The 19094-nt window shown below is 43.1% G+C and overlaps 2 protein-coding genes across 5 annotated transcripts in view; both read right to left on the bottom strand.

Moving 5' to 3' along the window:
* The window catches only part of sgtb (small glutamine rich tetratricopeptide repeat co-chaperone beta), a 56075-nt gene extending 49970 nt beyond the window's left edge, over positions 1-6105 (bottom strand). For all 4 annotated transcript variants that reach the window (XR_013577536.1, XR_013577541.1, XM_078548761.1 and 1 more), the window contains exon 1: positions 5979-6105. The gene's annotated coding sequence lies outside the window, so the exon portion shown is untranslated. The remainder of the gene's footprint in view (positions 1-5978) is intronic.
* Positions 1-19094, bottom strand: part of trim23 (tripartite motif containing 23) — a 270598-nt gene that overhangs the window by 206437 nt on the left and 45067 nt on the right. The window lies entirely within an intron of this gene.

The following is a 19094-nucleotide window of genomic DNA, read 5'->3' as shown; positions in this document are numbered from 1 at the left end:
TGGTGATCAGATGATTCTGTTGAACTCATATTGTTCACCAAATTCCCTAAATTTTCTCGAGGTGAACTGGGTTCCATTGTCACATATTACTCTTTCAGGAATCCCTTGCTCAGCAAACAGAACTTGTACTGCTGAGATAATTGTTTCCTTTGACAGCACCTTCCAAACCTGCGACCTCTTCCAACCAGAAGGACAAGGGCAGCAGATGCAAGGCAGCATCACAACCTCCAAGTTATACACCATCCTGACTTGGAACTGTATCTCCATTCCTTCACTGTTCCTTCCTAACAGCACTCTGGGTGTTCCTACAACACATGGACTGCAGCAGTTCAAGAAGGCAGCTCACCACCACCTTCTCAAGGACAATTAGGGATGGGCAATAAATGCTGGCCTAGCCAGTGACGTCCAGATTCCATGAACGAATAAATAAAATCTTGCAAATCTTTCAACTTTCAGATAAAAGGGAATTTTGAGTAATAATCTACTACTATGAGATGCCATTCTTGATTGTGTGTGAATAAATCAGCTCCCATTGTATGCCATGGTCTGGGTGGTACTTCAGTAGCCATCATCTCCTCTTTCTGTTGTGTATTCCTGTACTTCTGGCAAATATTGCATACAGGCATCATTCATTCAATGTCTTTTTAAATGCCTATCCAGTACACAGCTGATCTGGCTCTGAGATTACACTTCTCCATTTCTATGTGGCCTTCAAGTAGCTTCTGGAGAAGTTCTTTCTGCATCATTTTGGGTATCATTATTCTGGATCCGGCCAGCAGAACACCTTCCAGTGAGGTGTCATCCCTGATAGACCAATACTGCTCTATTGCTGGCTGTGCTTGCTGTATCTTATCAGACCATTCCTGGATCACTCGCTGAGAGAGCATCTGTAACTCTTTGGGCAGAATTTTCTGCCTGCCGGGCGGGCGGGCCCGACCCAATCTCCGGCGGGCTGGGAGCTGATCCCCGCCGGAGAAGTGGGCCCCGCCGCCATTTTACGTGGGTGGGCCAATTAAGGCCTGCCCAGCGTGACGTCCGGCGGGAAGTGCTGTGCGCTTCCTGTGTGGGTGGGGGGGATTCCCCAAAAGCGTGTGCGCCCTTTCCCGCATGCGCACGAAAAAGCGCACATCTCCCTGAGGCTAAGTGCTGCCTCAGGGAGATCGCTGACACTTTTAAAAACGTTAAAAATAGAAAAAAAAATCTTTAACATGTCCCCCTTATGCGACAATGTCACATGAGATGGGACATGTTCATTAATTACACTAAAACTTTATTAAACTTTTTTTAAATCCCTACATGAAACCTCATCCTGCCAGTGGATGAGGTTTCATGTTTTTTATTTTGCCCACCGGGGCTCCTGGCCTGCCCACCAACCTTAAGGTTGGACAGGCAGGTCCTTTAATTGTTTCAATGATCCTGCCAATGGCCTCAATTGGCCATTGACAGGTTGGGGCGGGATGACGTTGGGGGTTCCCCCCGACATCATCCCACATCATTTTATGTGTCGGCGAGCGGGCCCCACCCCCTGCTCGCTGACGGCAAAATTCAGCCCTTTGTCTTTTTCTCTAATCTCTAATTTGACTCAGTTTTGGTGGTATGTTCACTGGGTGATGGATCTTTATACCAAGATCTTCTATCTTGTGTTTCTAATGTGGCAACAACCGAGCTAGGGTATCTGCGAGCATCATTTCTCTTCCTGGCTTGTACTTCAGAATGAAACCATAACTCCGAGCCTTAAGAGTAATTTTTGCAGTCTTTCTGGTGCTTGACAGATTTTTCTTGTAGATTTGTTCTGTTGCACGATGATCATTCTCTACTTTGAACTTTTGCCCATAAAGACATGTATGGAATTTCTCAGATCCATACACCACTGCCAAAAGCTATCTTTCTACGTTGGCACATCTGGTCTCAGCTGATGTTAAAGCTCTGAATGCAAATGCTATTGATTTTCCTTCATGTACCAGGGCTGTGCTCAGCCCATTTGTAGAAGCATCTACTTGCAGAGTGTCAGGGTTTCTCTCTCTGAATACCACTACTTTGAATTTGTTGAAACTCCTCTCACATGACTGACCACTGGTATTCAACATCAACTCTCATAGGTTTGCTGTCTGTTCTAATAAGTGAGGTCTGGAAGAACTCATGTACTGGATCAAGCCAAGGAAAGTCCTCAACTTTCCAGGTTCTTTAGGCTATTAAGTGGCAAGCTCCCACCCTCATTCACCTCTTATTCTGAATCTCCATTACTTGGACCTTTAACACTGCATTTTTCAGCCCAAACAGTATAAACTTGCAATCATAATAGACAAACAGTCATATAGCCCCTTGAACTTTTGTTTCACACTCAGCAGCTGTTGATGGGAATGTGTTGATATACTGAAACTAGTACTCAACAAGTGTCTCTTTTGTACCATAAAATAGATAGTAATATTGATATTATAAATTTTAAGTATATATTATAAAAATCTCAAAGCAAAGATATTTTCTGTTCTAAAAAAGTCATATTTACAACCTGAAGCTAAAACATTTAAATTGTCCACTTATTTTTTCATCTAGCATCACATAGGAACATAGCAGCAGTAGTCCATTCAGCCCCTCGAGCCTGCTCCACCATTCAAATAGATCACGGATAATCTTCTACCTCAACACCATTTTCCTGCACTATCCCCGTATCGCTTGATGTAATTGGTATCTAGAAATCTATCGACCTCTGCTTTGAACATACCCAATGACTGAGCCTCCACAGCCATCTGGGGTAGAGAATTCCAAAGATTTACCACCCTCTGAGTGAAAAAATTCCTCCTCATCTCGGTCCTAAATGGTCTGCCTCTTATTCTGAGACTGAGTGCCCTGGTTCTAGACGCCCCACCCCCAACCAGGGGAAACATCCTTCCTCCATCTACCCTGTAGCCCTGTAAGAATTTTGTACAGTTCAATGAGAACTCACTCTCTATTGCTTCAAATTAACCAAGTACAAAGCACCTGGTCCTAACCCAGAATTACTCATTATATAATCCTTTTCGAGTTTTGCTGAAAAAAGACATTTTGTCGAAGCTTTTCGTTTTGCACTCATTAGAACAATCGCAAGAATACCAATGTCAGGGGAAGCAACAACTTTATATTGTGTGAGAATTGGTTGGCAAGTGGACTCCAATTGATAGACATGTTGCCATGGAAAATGCACCAGTTAATGGTGACTGACAGTTAATTGCCAAGCATGGTCTGAAATTTAAATCAAGCAGCTTGACTCTGATTGGTCAAGGCATTGCCCTGAGGAATGAATCAGCGAATGGCCATCACTTATTTTGTTTAGCTGAAACAGGTGCAATATGTGTACATGTTCTTTCTGTCCGCAAAGAACAGGGCCCTGCGTATTAATATATGTAGCTTCAAAGACACACAAATGTGCCACACTGTGAGCCTGATTAACAATCTTAAATTGATTGTCAGCGTAAGTTTTAGCACATTGAGGATTATTTAGCAAATGTTGTCCAATTGCGGAATCACATCTAATGTTGGACACTGTGTTTTGAGTTTTGCAAGCACGGGCTGGTTGGGTATGGTCTATACCTTGCCCGTTGCAAACAGGGGAAGGGATATGCTGTTAATACGATCCGCCAGTCTTTGGGATGTACAGTCTCCTTACCTAGCATCACAATGGCACTGAAATTCATATATCACATTACTCATTTGTGTGATTGTCAGAACGTCTTTTTGGCTTGATGTTACTGGCGAATACCACTCATGTTGCTACTTTAAATTTCAAACAATGCTTGGCAGTTAACTGTCAGTCACCATTAACTGGTGCATTCTCTCCATGGCAATGCCTTTACCAATCAGCACTTTCTTCTCATGCAGTATGAAGTTGTTACTTCCCATGATATTGGTGGTATTGTGATTGTGCTGTTGAGTGCAAGACAAAAAGACACGACAAAATGTCTTCTTTCAGCAATACTCAAGTTCTGTACTACCAAACGGCAATAATCGTTTTTATAGTATCGGTTGCATATGTGCTTTCTCTGCACCAACTTAATCAAAAAAAATTCAAGCATATTGTCCTTGTTAACGCTAGGCTATGACCCAATATTGGTAATAATCCAAAGCTGAGTACCTGGGTGCTTCCCAAAACAATGTAATTGCAGTTTATAATAAGCATATTAGATTTTTGATACAAATACTAGAACAAAACAAACAGTCTCCAAATATTAAAATGACAGCTCATGTGAATGACAGGCCCTGCCCACTTACACCATTGTTGCAGAATACAGATTTTTGTCACATATAAACAGGGTAATTGCAAGAGTATTTTTATAAGGCAAGAAAATCATTACAATAATAAAAAGGATGATGGAAGTCAGTTAGCTTTTCAAGTCCATCCGCTCCAATCAATTTGTCCAATCAAAATTATTGCTTGACTGCAATTCTAATGTACCACTTCTAGTTAACACTCAGAGGCAACTTTTAGATTATTTCAATTTTATTTGTACCAAAAGTTTACTACTGTCAAAACCAAGTTTCAAACACTGAGCTCTAATCTTGAACGGCTGTTAGACCTTCATGAGCTGCAGTTGGCAGGAGGAGGGCAGTACCCTGTCATGGTAGCAAGAGTTCAGTTTAGAGTCGCATTATTGACTGGCTTTAGGAAACAGCAAAGGACTGAATACAGCCACTGACTTGCGGCACTCTGCTAGCACTGGCTGGAAGGTGCCCTGGTATCGCCTTGTTACCTGCTAAGCTCCTCGCCCGGTATTTCTGTTTAGTACCTTGCTTTGTTACTTGCTGATTGTCTCCTCCCCAAGGGTCTTTTCCCTGGCATCTCTGTTACCAGCTGCACCTCCTTCCTGTATTTGTTACCCTCCTTCCTGTAATATTGTTATCCACTGAATCCCCTCCTCCCGAGCATCTCTTCTCCATGGTATCTCACCCCCCACTCCAACTCCCCCCAATGTTTCTTGCATTCCCCAAGGGTCTCGCTCCTCCTGGTGTCTCTCTCGAACCCCTACCCCCAGCCCGGTGTCTCTTCACCTCCCCCACCTATCTCCCAATCAGTATTTCCCCACTGCTACTCAACCTCACCGCCACCCCCCCACACCCCTATCTCTCCTCTCCACCCAGTGTCTCTGTTACCACCCTCAGTATCTCTGTGACCCTCCCCATTTCTCTCCCCTGGTTTCCACCACTCCATCTCTGTTACCACATCCCCCCGCCCCAAGCCAAGATCCCTCTCCAGGTAATCTTTCACCCCAGGGATCTCTGTCCCCAGGTTTCTCTCCCCCGGATCTCTCTCTCTCTCCCCCATGATCTCTCTACCCCGGGATCTCTCTCTCCCTTCCCCGGATCTCTCTCGTTCCCCGGGATCTTTCTCTCCACGCCCCCCCAACCCCGAGATCGCCCACTCTCTCCCCCGAATCACTCTCTTTCCCAGGGATCATCTCCCCTCTTCCCCCGGATCTCTCTCTCTCCCAGCAATCTCTCACCCTCTCTCATCCAGATCTCTTTCTGTTTCCCCCGGACCTCTCTCTCTCTCGCCCAGGGACCTCTCGCTCTCTCTCCCCCAGAAATCACTCTCTCCCCCGGATCTCTCTCCCGCCCTGGGATCTTTCTCTCTCCACCCCGGGATCTCTTTCTCTCTCCCCTGGATCACTGTCTCTCCCAGGAATCTCTCTCACACCCAGATCTCTCTCTCTCCCCCAGATCTCTCCAGCTCTCCCAGGGATATCACACTCACTCTCTCACCCGTATCTCTCTCTCTCTCCCCCTCCCACGGATCTCTTCCCAAAACACACTCTCTCTCCCCCAGGGATCTTTCGCTCTCTCTCACCCGGCGCTCTCATTCTCTCCCCCTCCCAGGGATCTCTCGCTCTCTCCCCAGGGCCTCTCTCTCTCACCCCGATCTCTTTCTCTCTCTCCGGGATCTCGCTCTCTCCAGGATCTCGCTCTCTCTCTCCCCCGGATCTCTCTCTCCCCCGGGATCCCGGTACCTGCCGCCGTTACTGATCCTCCTCGGTCTTTGCGCTCGAGCTGCCCGACACAAAGTTCCACAGCTAGATGGCGGCGCAGGCGCACTGCCACAGCCGGGCGGAGCTGGCAATGTGTCGAAGCTGCTGCTTGTCCATAACAGAAGACAACAGCAGCAGTATCGGCGGGGGGTGGGGTCGGTTTTCTATCTCTAAAGCCAATGTTGTTTGATCACTTCGGGAGTAAACCAAGCCATGAATGGAATGTAATTCCTGCAGGCAAAGAGCAAATTAACCTCCGGTCAGTGTCCAATAAGACAAAGTATTTACTGCAGATTTGCATTATCGGAAATTGCAACTGCAGACTTACTGTACCTACGATGATCCATACGTGGATGAAAATGGTTTTTGTACCTAATAGGCACTCATAGCAGAACGCTGTATCAGTGTATTGCAGTTTAGTATATTCAGAAAACTGTATTGTAGCTGTTGTAATGCAAGTTATTGGCGAACATAAATGCCAACTGGACAAAACAATGGAGGGAGCAGGAGTGAGAAACACTGTAGGTAGGCAAACCAGTCAACATAGGAGAGTAGGCCATTTGGCCCTTCGAGTCTGCTTCACCATTCATTTAGATCATGACTGATCTGGTTGTGGTCTCAACTGTGCTTTGCTGTCTGCCCCCCCAACCCCCCCCCCCCCCCCCCAATAACTCCCATGTCTATCAAAAATCTGTCTAATTTAGCCTTGAATAAATTCAGTAACCCAGCCTTCACTGCTTTCTGGGAAAGAAAATTTCAAATGCTAATGATCCTCTGAGAGAAAAAAATTCTCTTACACTTAAAAGGGAGACCTTATTCTTAAACTGTGTCACCTAGCCCTAGCCTCTCCCACAAATGGAAACGTCCTCCTGTTATCTATCTTAACAAGTTGCCTCAGGATCTTATATGTTTCAATAAGATCACCTCTCAGTCTTCTAAACTCCAGTGGGTAAAGGCCCAACCTATTCAAACTTTCTTCATAGGGTAAGCCCTTCATCCCAGAAATGAGTCAAGTGAACCTTCTCTGTACTGCATCCAATGAAACTGTACACGGTACTCCAGATGTGTTCTCACCAAGGCCCTGTACAGCTGCAGTAAAACTTCCCTACTTTTGTATTCCATTCTTCTTGCAATAAATGCCAACATTCCATTTGCCTTCCTAATCACTTGCTGTACCTGCGTACGAACTTTTCGTGATTCATGTACCAGGACACCCAGATCCCTCTGTACCACTGAGTTCTGCAATTTTTCTCTATTTAAATATTATACTGCTTTTCTATTTTTCCTGCTGAAGTGGACAAGTTCACATTTTCCCACATTATACTCCATCTTCCAAATTTTTGTCACTCACTTAACCTGTCTATATTCTTTTGCCAACTCTCTTCCTCCTCTTGACAACTTACTTTCCTACCAATCATGATGTCATCGGCAAAATTAGCTTCTGTACATTTAGTCCCTTCATCCAAGTCATTGATGTAGATTGTGAATAGTTGAGGGCCCAGCACCGATCCTTATGGCACTCCACTAGTTACATTTTGCCAACCAGAAAAAGACACATTTATCCCTTCCCTTTGCTTCCTGTTAGCTAACCAGTCTTTTATCCATGCTAATATGTTAGGCCTTACACCATGCTCTCTTGTGCAGAAACCTTTGATGTGGCACCTTATCAAATGCCTTTTGGAAATCCATTACACCACAGGTTTCCCTTTATCCATCTTGCTTGCTACTTCTTCAAAAAACTCAAAAAAGAAAATTAGTTAAACATGATTTCCCTTTCACAAAGCCAAGTTGACTCTGCCTGATCACATTATGATTTTCTCAGTATCCTGCTATAAACTCCTTAATAATTTCCCTATGACAGATGTTAGGCCAACTGGCCTGTAGTTTCCTGCTTTTGTGAATAAAGGTGTTACATTTGCTATTTTCCAGTCCACTGGGACCCTCCCAGAATCTAAGCAATTTTGGAGGATTGTAACCAATGTATCTACTCAAACTCATAGGCTGACCAAACCAGACATCTTGAGCTCCAGAAATGCTTCAGGTTTAACTGAGCTAAAGGAGGAGATGATCATGGAAGGGGATAGATGCCAGGAGAGTTGGCAACATCTTAGAGGTTCCAGGAGGAGAGTTTGTCCTTCTTACCTGACCCGTCAAAATCTTCTAAAAGCTTAACCTTTCCAAACTTTCTGAGCAGATTCTTTAAGTTCTGTCTTGTGGTTCCCAGAAGTTCAAAATCAACATTTTGGACACAAAATACTAGAGCTTTTTTGAACGTTTGTCACAGATCTCACCATGTGCTGCAAACTGATACATTGTTAGTTCCATACACGGACTGTAGTACAGTATATGAGTAATGTGGCATTCTGGGCACTTATGTATACATACACATGAATATTGAGTTCCTAAATCATATTGGAACAATAAAGCAATATAACAGGATCACTGGTTAGGTTGCTTTATGTCTATTGCCAATGAGTAAAGTATGCATAGCATATGCTTCATTTGTTGGTATCTAAAAATTACACTGGGGTTCTATGTCTAGGGTTGTAGGTCCACAGTTTGTATTTTACAAATAGGGCTCTGCTTGTCGCAAGTGGGCATTTAGGCTTTCTTATGAAATTCCAAACAAAATGGCAATGGGCAAATTGGGAGCTGGGACAGGGACGTAAGTTCAGCTCCCTGATTTTCAGAACACTACAATGCAGTTCCTGCCATGAAAACCAGCCCCAAAAAAGTGACAAGAGGGAGGTCACTGGGTGCATATTCTTATCACCTGAAACATTCACTGGAAACCTGTTACAATTAAAAATTGAAATGATCAGGTGTCTAGATCCTATACTAATATCTGTCATGAAGCTATTAATGTATTTAATATTATTGAAAAATATTTTTCTTTTAAAATAGAGGTTTAGTCTGTGGGTGTGTCTTAACTGGGTTAAAGCCAGCTGGGTGTTTTGATGTGTACTAGTTTTGAGATGTAAGAGAGGAAGAGTGCATTTGCATTTTTTAAATAGAGCATTCAAGGAGTGGGGTGAAATCTGGCACCTAGCTAGCAGAGATCAAGCAATGTTTGTATTACTAATAAAATTGGTACTATGAAAGGGGTTTAATTGTTAGAAGAGGCGGTGTTCAAAGAGGCTGGTGATACAATGAGAATTTACATTCAATGAGATGTGCTGGCTATAACCAATAGCAATTTTCATGTGTGCAGGGCAGAGGCAATGTAAGATCAAAGTAGCTGTAAGCCGACAACTGTGTCCACAGGAACCAAAGTGAAAAGAACCTCATTTTGAATTTGTAAGATGAAAATGCTTTGCCTGGTGTCTGGTTAAGTCTATGGGTGCTGTTGCCTTAATGGAGATTAGTTTGGGAATTTGTTAAAGGTTCTGATAATGGTAATTTGTAACCATGTGTATATATATAACTTGTATAAATTAATAAAATGTTTCATTTAGTTGAATATAAAACCTCTTGAGAACTGGTGGTCTGATTCCTGAATTTAGATTTGCATCTCAGACATATCACTTAAAATATAGGTTATGACAGTTGTTTAAAGTTTCCCTCTGGGATTTTTAAATAACTCAGCTTTACTGCTGGGTCATAACAATATCACTTTCTGTAATCCAATTGAATTTTTAAATGCTGTCTGTCTAATTAAATATAACAACTATAATCTGAATTAGATGGAAAAAAAAGGTCAACTGATTTCTATTCAGGTGTGTAAGAGCTTAGAGCCTATTCTTTCCCGAATATAAAATCACATTCTTATTGTGGCTATTGCATTGGCAGCATGCTGAAGGCCCTCAAAACTAATGGTCAGGGAATTTACAAATGGGAATTAACATTTATGTGTCCCAAAATCTTGCAGATTGTCAGATGGTTGGCAGAAGATCCAAGTTAAGATACCTATAATACTTAGCTTGTAAGCTATTGCCAGGTTGACTCTGTAACTGATCATTCATTTGTACAAATATTATAACAGGAATTTTCCTATAATATTGATGAGCTATTCATCTGGAAGGTCCAGCTAACTAAAAGCTTCTGGTCCATATTAGGTCTGGCACTGAGAACTTGCTAAAATCTAAAAGTTTCAACACCCAAAGTTCCTACAGATTGTGCTTTCTAGAGAGTCCTGAACGGAAAAGATGACTTCTGACCCTTTCCTACCTCTGTGTTGAAGATTGGATCATCAAACCACAATCAAAACTACCATTACTTCCCTTTAGGTGTGAGAATATGGGAACATATTGTTTAGCCGACTAGAGCTCCTGCTGTACTCAATCACTAGGAACCAATCTAGCATTACATCCAATTCCTCTCTGGAATGAACTAACAAACCACACAGCCTCAAATATAGTTAGCAGCATTACTGGCTAATCCATTTCTCTTTGGGAAAGCTCATCAAAATTCTTAGACTCTCTTTGCTTTAGCAGCACCATGATTTTTGCTGCAGAGTCAAAAAAGCATCCTGGAACTCTGGTAATTAACTAATATAATCCTGAACTTAATTATATCAAAAGCATGCTGTGCAGAAAAATGCATTTACGGCAGGATGCCCTTGGCCGTGATCGATGCGATGATCCTATCAAATGTTTGTGGGATTGGTATGCAGAACCATCACTCACAGGTCTTTAATGTTTAAGGAATGTGCCTGGGGTCCCCCTCTAGAAAAGGTTGCATTTTGTGGCCTAAATGACCAATGCATTGGAGCTCTGGGCCATGCAGAATGGAATCTGTGAGATCCTTGCATCCTCATTTGTGAGGGGTTGCCCTTTCATCCACCCACCCCTTCTCGTGGGACCCATTTGTGCTGGGACCCATTCCCATCTGGGAATGGAGGCTAAATGTCTCTTGCCTTTTAGTCCCCGATATGACACCAGGTCTCTTATTGACTGACCATATGGGATCTCAAGCCTTAGATGCCCCTGCCCTTGACCCTGCTCCAGCTGTTTTTTTTTCAAAAATATAATTTATCTATAAAACTTAGAAAAGCACATTACATGATTGTTCAAAGTTGACATTATATAAATTGAAAACAAATCAGTTTCCTCCAATACTTTGTTATTCAATATATTTAGAATTACAGTTAATATTTACAATATTCATTCCATGTCAAACATACAGCCTGAGGGGTTTCATATAATATACTATGGTGAAGAGGATCTTAGACAATGGCTTTTCCCATTATGCCTTTGTGGCAGCTATCCCAATCTTTAATGTGTCCCTCAGCATGTGAATGGCAACACTTGGCTGTCAACAACTCTTTGCGCTGGAAGGCCATCATATTTTAGGTGGACTAAATGTGTCTTTCACTGAGTTGATGGTCCTCCAGCATCTTTTGATGTTTATCTCAATGTGTGTTCTTGGAAAAAGCCCATGGAGCACAGAATCCTGCGCTATGGAACTGCTCGGGGTGAACCTCGACAAAAATTACTGCATCATTTTTCAGACCTGCTTTGTAAAGTCACATTCCAGAAGGAGGTGGACAACAGTCTCATCCACAGCACAGCTGCCTCAAGTGCATTGTTTGGAGGGGGTGAGACTTTGGGCATGCAGGATCTGACAGGGCCCTTCTCAACACAAGCCAAACTACATCTTGGTGCTTGTTTGAAAGTTCTGACAATGAGGTATTTTGCCAAATGACTTTGACAGTCTGCTCAGAGAGCTATCTGATACAATCCACCGCCGCCTTTTCCCGCAGGGCCTTGAGCATGTTATGTGTAGACCACTGTCTGATGGGGTTGTGGTCAAAGATGTTTTTCTGCATTAAGCTTTCCACGAGGGACAAGTGGTCCAGCATGGTCAAATTGAATGGAGCTTTCCACAGCAACTTGACCAGACCTATCCTTGGTGTTTGTGTACTGAGGGCCTATGCACAGCTTGTCGCACCCACACACAAAGGTGGCCGTCAGGATATGTTTTTTGCCCCTTGTTTAGAGGTTTGTACATCGTGTTCCTGCATACATGGTCTATTTTTGATCTCCAGATAAATTGGAAGATGGCTAGGGTGACCACCATGGTGCAGGGGTGGGCCAGACCTGCACTATGTAGAGCAATACTGAGATGACCTTTCACCATATTCTAGCCCACAATGGAGAGGACCATCACTGGCACATGCCCAACAGGGCCTGGGAGAAGAGGGTGCAGAAAGTGCCAAACACTGGGGCCCGGGGTCTGGGTGTTCGGTGTTTCAAACAATTTCTCGTGATCCACGCTGAGCAGCCAGAGCTGCAGACCCGAAAGACCGACTTTAAAAAACCAGATCTGTCAGGCTGAGAGCTCCGATATTTTTTAAGCCAGTCTGTCAGTGTCAGGTCCATTTCACTAGTTGCTGTTGCTGCTTCTGACTTTAGGGCAGCTTCACAATTTCGATTTATTTTTGAAAGCCCACCAGGAAACCATGAACCTGCCTGGAGGTGAGAAACAGCAGCAACAACTGGGAGAGTTCCTGCTTGAAAAATGATAAGACAAATCCCTGTAACTTTAGAACCTATTGTTTGGGGGGGTGGAAGGCGGGGAGGGGGTGTGGGGGGTGGGGGGGAGGTGTGGTGGTAGTGTTGGGGGAAAGTTGTGGGGGGCTTTGGGGATGGTTGGAGGGAGGTTGGGAGTAAGGATGGAGCGGAGGGGAGGTTGGGTGGGTTGGGAGATGGAGGGGGGGTTGGGGGGAAGGTTGGAGGGCGGTTAAGAAAGGTTGGAGTGGGAGTTGGGGGAGGTTAAAGGAGGTTGGGGGAAGGTTGGAGGGGGGCATTGGGGTGAGATTAGCTACAGATTTGAATTGGTTTTGTAAATGTAGTGATTTCTTTTGTAGCCACTTTCCTAAAATCAGTTGATTTCTCTGTGATTAATTATCTTTAGACAATCAGCATAGGTCCTCCACTTTCACCATTGCTACTGTCACTCTGCCCACTGCATGCAGCAATGGAGAGGACCATCATTTGTACAAAACCTACATTTATACAACATCTTTCGCAATGTCCCAAATTGCTTTACAGCCAATTAAGTACTTTTGAGTGTTAGTATAATGTAGGCAACATTATCAAATGGCAGAGCAGGCTTGAGGGGCCGAATGGCTTACTCCTGCTCCTAATATGCATGTTCGTATGTCATTCTGGGTTGGATGGGATGAACTAGGCCCGATGACATTTGTCATCCATAATTACCTTGTGAACAGAGGGTTGAATCATGGCTGAAGTTCTGTTTATTTTATCGCTAATGAAGGTTTACTGTGAGTGGGTTTTGTAAGGTGAGATTGCCAGGACATGGAGTGCATAATTCAGTCATAGTGAATCAGTAACCTGTTTTACACTGCACATCATTCTCAAGAGTCTTTTTCATTGACTTCAATCTTGTCCTTTTGTCTACTTACCTATTATCCCACTCTATCTTGGTGCTTTTTGTGAGTTTTTTAAGGTATTCAAATATCGTGATGAAGTATGTTGCATAGTAGATATTGAAAAGATATGAACTGATGAACTATTCTGATGCAGAGTCATATTATACTCAAAATGTTAACTTTGTTTCTCTCTCCACAGATGTTGCCAGATGTGCTGAGTTTTTTCAACATTTTTTGTTTTTATTTCAGATTTTGAGCATCTGCAGTATGTTGCTTTTATTTTAGGAGGTTATGGAGGCTGGACTTCAGGTCGGATATCAGCTGGGCCTGGCTGGCAGACTCCAGTGAGGGGTGGGGGACTGAGTTTGAGAGGCTGGAGGGGAAGGTTGAAGCAGGCATATGACCTTGGGGGGTTGGGGGAAAGGTGCCTTTGATGGGCACAGGGACCCCCAAAGGAGGTTCCCCTCCTTTCCCAACACCAGCTCATCCAGTAAAAGCTGCTGGACTACCCGCTTGGCGTGGGCCTCCCCCTGCCATGAGTAACATAGCAGCTTGAGTGAGATGATTGGCTACTTAAGGGCCTCAATTGGCCCAAAGGCAGCTGGCCGTCTGATGCCTCCACCGGGTCCCATAAAATGGGAGACAGGCAAGGCAGTGGGCTGTCCACACGCTGCATTTTCCGAGCCCCCGCCACCTTCAAACACACCAGTAGGGGGGTTGGCATAAACCCCAGCTCGATGCTTTAGTGTCCCATTGACCTAAAATATAGTTCAGGCTGGTGTTTTGTGGTTGTGTGATACTGATGAGATTCAGAGACAGGTTTCAAGAGCACCGATTTGACAGTTCTATCAAACCTAGTTGAGGCCAAGGAAGTATAAGTCTGTAAGGTTGAGTACAGGTTATGGTGCAAGAGTCGCTCATATTTTGAAGGGAAGATATAAAATAATGCCCACTAGTCAGGTAATGCTGGATGGAGTGATTCAGGGAAATTTCCTGCAAGGAGAAAATGTCTGAGTCAAGAGGTGTACTAGAAAATAAGGGCAACGAGTTGATAGGTTTGTATTAAGAATGGTTCACATTTCCTCACCTGAGGCCAAAAGATTTATTGCTAAAATGTATTTGGCTGCTTCTTAGTCTTTTCTGCATTTATTGGTCCGGGTTGGGTAAGCTAAAGATACATCTGTATACCTAATGAAAGAAGTCTATCATATAATGTAGGTTACAAAGTGAAGCAGAGGCAGAACACAATTATGTCAGAAACCCTTTATAGTGCCACCTATCGGCACTTACTGCACTTAAGTATTGACATGCGTAAAATGGATTTTCCCATACACAGCCTGATGTAGGAATTTCAATGCATTTTGAAACAAAGTGTTGCAATTCTCTCAGCTTTTTAATATGTAAACAGAGAAGCGACAAATAAGAAAAGGGTATTGCCATAATTATAAAGTAAGATCACAGGAGCTGTGCATAAAGAATAAAGTTAACCTTTTAAGTTAGTACTTAAAGCATTAAGAAATGAAAATTGAACCATTTGAATTCAGAATTATCCATGGGATCACCAAAATGATTGTTGAACACCTTCACATCAACCACCATTTTTGGATTTAGCAGCTGGTTTTACAGCCAAATGCCCTTCCTGCCACTAATCCTAACCATTTATCTGGGCTGGGGACCAGCACTGATACACACTGCACCAGTGGTTCAGTTCTTTCATAGCCAACAAGCCCTGGAGTGGAACTTGAACTTGGTATCTTTTGGGCTCAGAAGCAGGAAACCTACCCACTGAGCTACTCCAGTTCTGGCATGGCTAATAAATATTGATGACAAAATAAAAATTCAGCTGAGTTCTATGTTCATGCCCCATCATTCCTCATTTCTTTAAACAATTTACTTCAATTTATTACCAGTACAGTTGATCCTGATACATATTTGTTATGCATGAAATAATATTATGCAACTCACAAAAGTTAACATTTAGCAAAACGTAGCTGTTGATGGGACTGTTGTTAAAGGGTATCTTGGTTGTCAGTACCAGCCACTACACATACAATTGGACAATCAAATACATTTCAAGAGAAACCTTTGATACTGAATTTTGTCTCAAATTAAAGATGTAGAATACATGGTAGTCAGTACTGCATTGAGAGGTAGGTACTTCAACATGTATATATTTTTAAAATTCTTTCATGGTATATGGCATCGCTGGAAAGGCCAGCATTTGTTACCCATCCCTTATTGCCCCTGAGAAGCTGGTGGTGAACTGCCTTCTTGAACCACTGCAGTAAATCTAGTAAAGGTACACCTACAGTGCTGTTTCGGATTGGGTGTTCCAGGATTTTGATCCAACAACAACAAAGGAATGGTAAGATAGTTCCAAGCCAGGATGGTGTGGCTTGCAGGGAAACTTGCAGGTGGTGGTGTTCCATTCCCATATATCTTTTTCTTATTTATTCTTTCTTGGGATGTAAGCATCATTGGCCATTTCAGCATTTCTTGCCCATCCTTAATTGTCCTTAAATTGAGTGGCTTGCTAGGCCATTGCAGAGAGCAGTTAAGAGTCAACCCCATTGCTGTGGATCTGAAGTCACATGTAGGCCAGGCCAGGTAAGGATGAAAGATTTCTTTCCCAGAAGGGCATTAGTGAACGAGCTGGGTTTTTACAATGATCAATAATAGCTTCATGGTCACCATTACTGAGACTAGCTTTCAAGTCCAGTTTTTTTAAATTAGTTGAATTTAAATTCCACCAGCCACCATGGTGGAATTTTAACCCAAGTCCCTCAGAGCATTATAATCTGCACCTCTGGATTATTAGTCCAGTGACATTACCACTATGCTAACATCTCCCCTATATGCTGCTATTGTCCTTCTAGGTAATAGAGGTTGCAGGTTTGGACAGTGCTGTCAAAGGAGTTTTGGTGAGCTGCTGCAGTGCATCTTGTATAGAGTACACGCTGATACCATTGCGCATCAGTGGTGGAGGGACTGAATGTTCAAGTTGGTGGATGGGGTACTGATCAAGCAGGCTGCTTTGTTCTGGATGGTATTGAGCTTTTTGAGTATTGTTGGAACTGCATTCACCGAAGCAAGTGGAGAGTATTCCATCACACGCCTGACTTGTGCCTTGTAGATGGTGCTTTAGGGAAGCTTTGGGGAATCAGGAGGTGAGTTACTGGCCCAGACTTTCCAGGCTCTGACCTGTTCTTGTAGCCACAGTATTTATATAGCTGGTGAAGTTCAGTTTCTGGTCAATGGTAACCCCCAGGATGTTGATAGTGGGGAATTCAGCAATTGTAATGCTGATCAAGGGGAGAAGGTTAGATTCTCATTTATTGGACATGGTCATTGCCTGGCACTTATGTAGTGCAAATGTTACTTGCTACTTATCAGCTCAGTCCTGAATGTTCCCCAGGCCTTGTTGCATGTAGACATGGACTGCTTCAGCATCTGAGGAGATACGAATGGCACTGAACATTGTTCAATCATCAGCAAGCATCCCCACACCTAACCTTATAATGGAAGGAAGGTCACTGTTGAAGCAGCTGAAGATGTTTGGGCCTAGGACACTATCCTGAGGAACTTCTGCAGCAAGAGATGATTGACCTCCAACAACCACAACCGTCTTCCTTTGTGCTAGGTATGACTCCAACCAGTGGAGAGTTTTCCCCCTGATTTTCCCCCTGCAGCCCAAGACTTTCCTGGCTTGACTGGACGGGTGATTCAAACTGCATCCTCTCCCAGCCCAGAGCTCCAGCTATCTCAACAGCTCAAACAGCTCCAGCTATCTCCAGCCACCTCTAGTTCAACAGCTATCCACAGTAACTCTAATATACATTTTTTTCCTTTCATCTCCATTCCATTGTTCTCACTGCTTTGAAACTCAAACCCTTATTAAGATCATTCATGTTTCTACCTTGTCTTTGTTTTTGCGTCAATAAAATATAATATCCCCACTACTGTTTACCTATGGAACTCCTGCAAGATGCAAACTTGTTTCTTCTTACCTCTGACCCCCCTTTGACATTCAAACAAACTTTTAACTTATCTAAAAATGCAAAGTGTTAGATCTAACCTACTTGCTTATACCTCAAACTTAACACTTCTATCCCTTTTCATGTTTCAAATCCCCCCAGACAACCTGACAATAACTCAAACTCTTCCCAGTTTAATTAAATCACACACACACACATGCATGCACGCACGCATGCATATATACACACACAGATACCCAACCTTCTTTACAGAATATCACAATATTCCCCAAAATATCGAAAAAAAACATCCATTCTCACAGCGTTTTTTCTGGTTTGGATTTTTACACTTATCAAGTTAAATGCAAAGGGCTGAAAGACCTTCCTGCCAGGCATTTCCAGAAAACCCCACCCTCCATTTCAGACAGCCAGGCAAAGATATTTCCCAGGCTTCAGGATCCCGACATCAGTGTTAAGTAGGGGTCAGAAGCCTTCATTGTGGGAAAGCAGTCTGTGATTTTGCCTGAATTCTTAAAACCCATTTAACCTCTTTGACCAAGCTTTTGGTCAAATGAACTAAAACTGCCTTATAAAAACAAAAAACTGCGGATGCTGGAAATCCAAAACAAAAACAGAAACAGAAATACCTAGGAAAACTCAGCAGGCCTGGCAGCATCGGCGGAGAAGGGCACAGTTGATGTTTCGAGTCCTCATGACCCTTCAGAAGAACTAAGTAAAAATAGGAAAGGGGTGAAATATAAGCTGGTTTAAGGGTGGTGGTGGTGTCGGGGGGGTGGGGGGGGTGGGTGTTGTTGGGACAAGCAGCCAGTGATAGGTGGAGATAACCAAAAGCTGTCACAGACAAAAGAACAAAGAGGTGTTGAAGGTGGTGATATTATCTAAAGGAATGTGCTAATTAAGAGTAGAAGACAGGACAGATAAGGTACAGATAGCTCTAGTGGGGGTGGGGGAATTCTAAAAGGTAGAAATAAACAATGGGTGGAAATACATTTAAAAATAATGGAAATAGGTGTGAAAAGAATAGGTGGGAAAAGAAAAATCTATATAAATTATTGGAAAAAACAAAAAGGAGGGGGAAGAAACGGGAAGGGGGTGGGGATGGAGGAGAGAGTTCAAGATCTAAAATTGTTGAACTCAATATTCAGTCCAGAAGGCTGTAAAGTGCCTAGTCAGAATTATTGTTTATTCTAATAATTTATATAGATTTTTCTTTTCCCACCTATTTCCATTATTTTTAAATGTATTTCCACCCATTGTTTATTTCTACCTTTTAGTATTCCCCCACCCCCACTAGAGCTATCTGTACCTTATCTGTCCTATCTTCTACCCTTAATTAGCACATTCCTTTAGATAATATCACCACCTTCAACACCTCTTTGTTCTTTTGTCTGTGACAGCTTTTGGTTATCTCCACCTATCACTGGCTGCTTGTCCCAACAAACTCCACCCCCCCTGCTCAAACCAGCATATATTTCACCCTTTTCCTATTCTTACTTAGTTCTGTTGAAGGGTCATGAGGACTCGAAACGTCAACTGTGCTCTTCTCCGCCGATGCTGCCAGACCTGCTGAGTTTTTCCAGGTATTTCTGTTTCTGTTTTTGTTTTAAAACTGCCTTATGTTGGCTCACCCTATGTGAAAAGTTTGACTTTTGAAAGTTTGGGGTTAGGAGCCTTGACTACACTCAGCAGCAGTACTGCAAACATTTGCTCCAGAACCAGCCTTCAGTCACTTTTTGATATCGCATGTGCTGTATCGAGTTGGCTGAAGAT

This window comes from Cetorhinus maximus, chromosome 1 (genome assembly GCF_964194155.1).
Source record: "Cetorhinus maximus chromosome 1, sCetMax3.hap1.1, whole genome shotgun sequence".
NCBI classification, from domain to species: Eukaryota; Metazoa; Chordata; class Chondrichthyes; order Lamniformes; family Cetorhinidae; genus Cetorhinus; species Cetorhinus maximus.
This window is presented reverse-complemented; position numbering and strand designations above follow the sequence as displayed.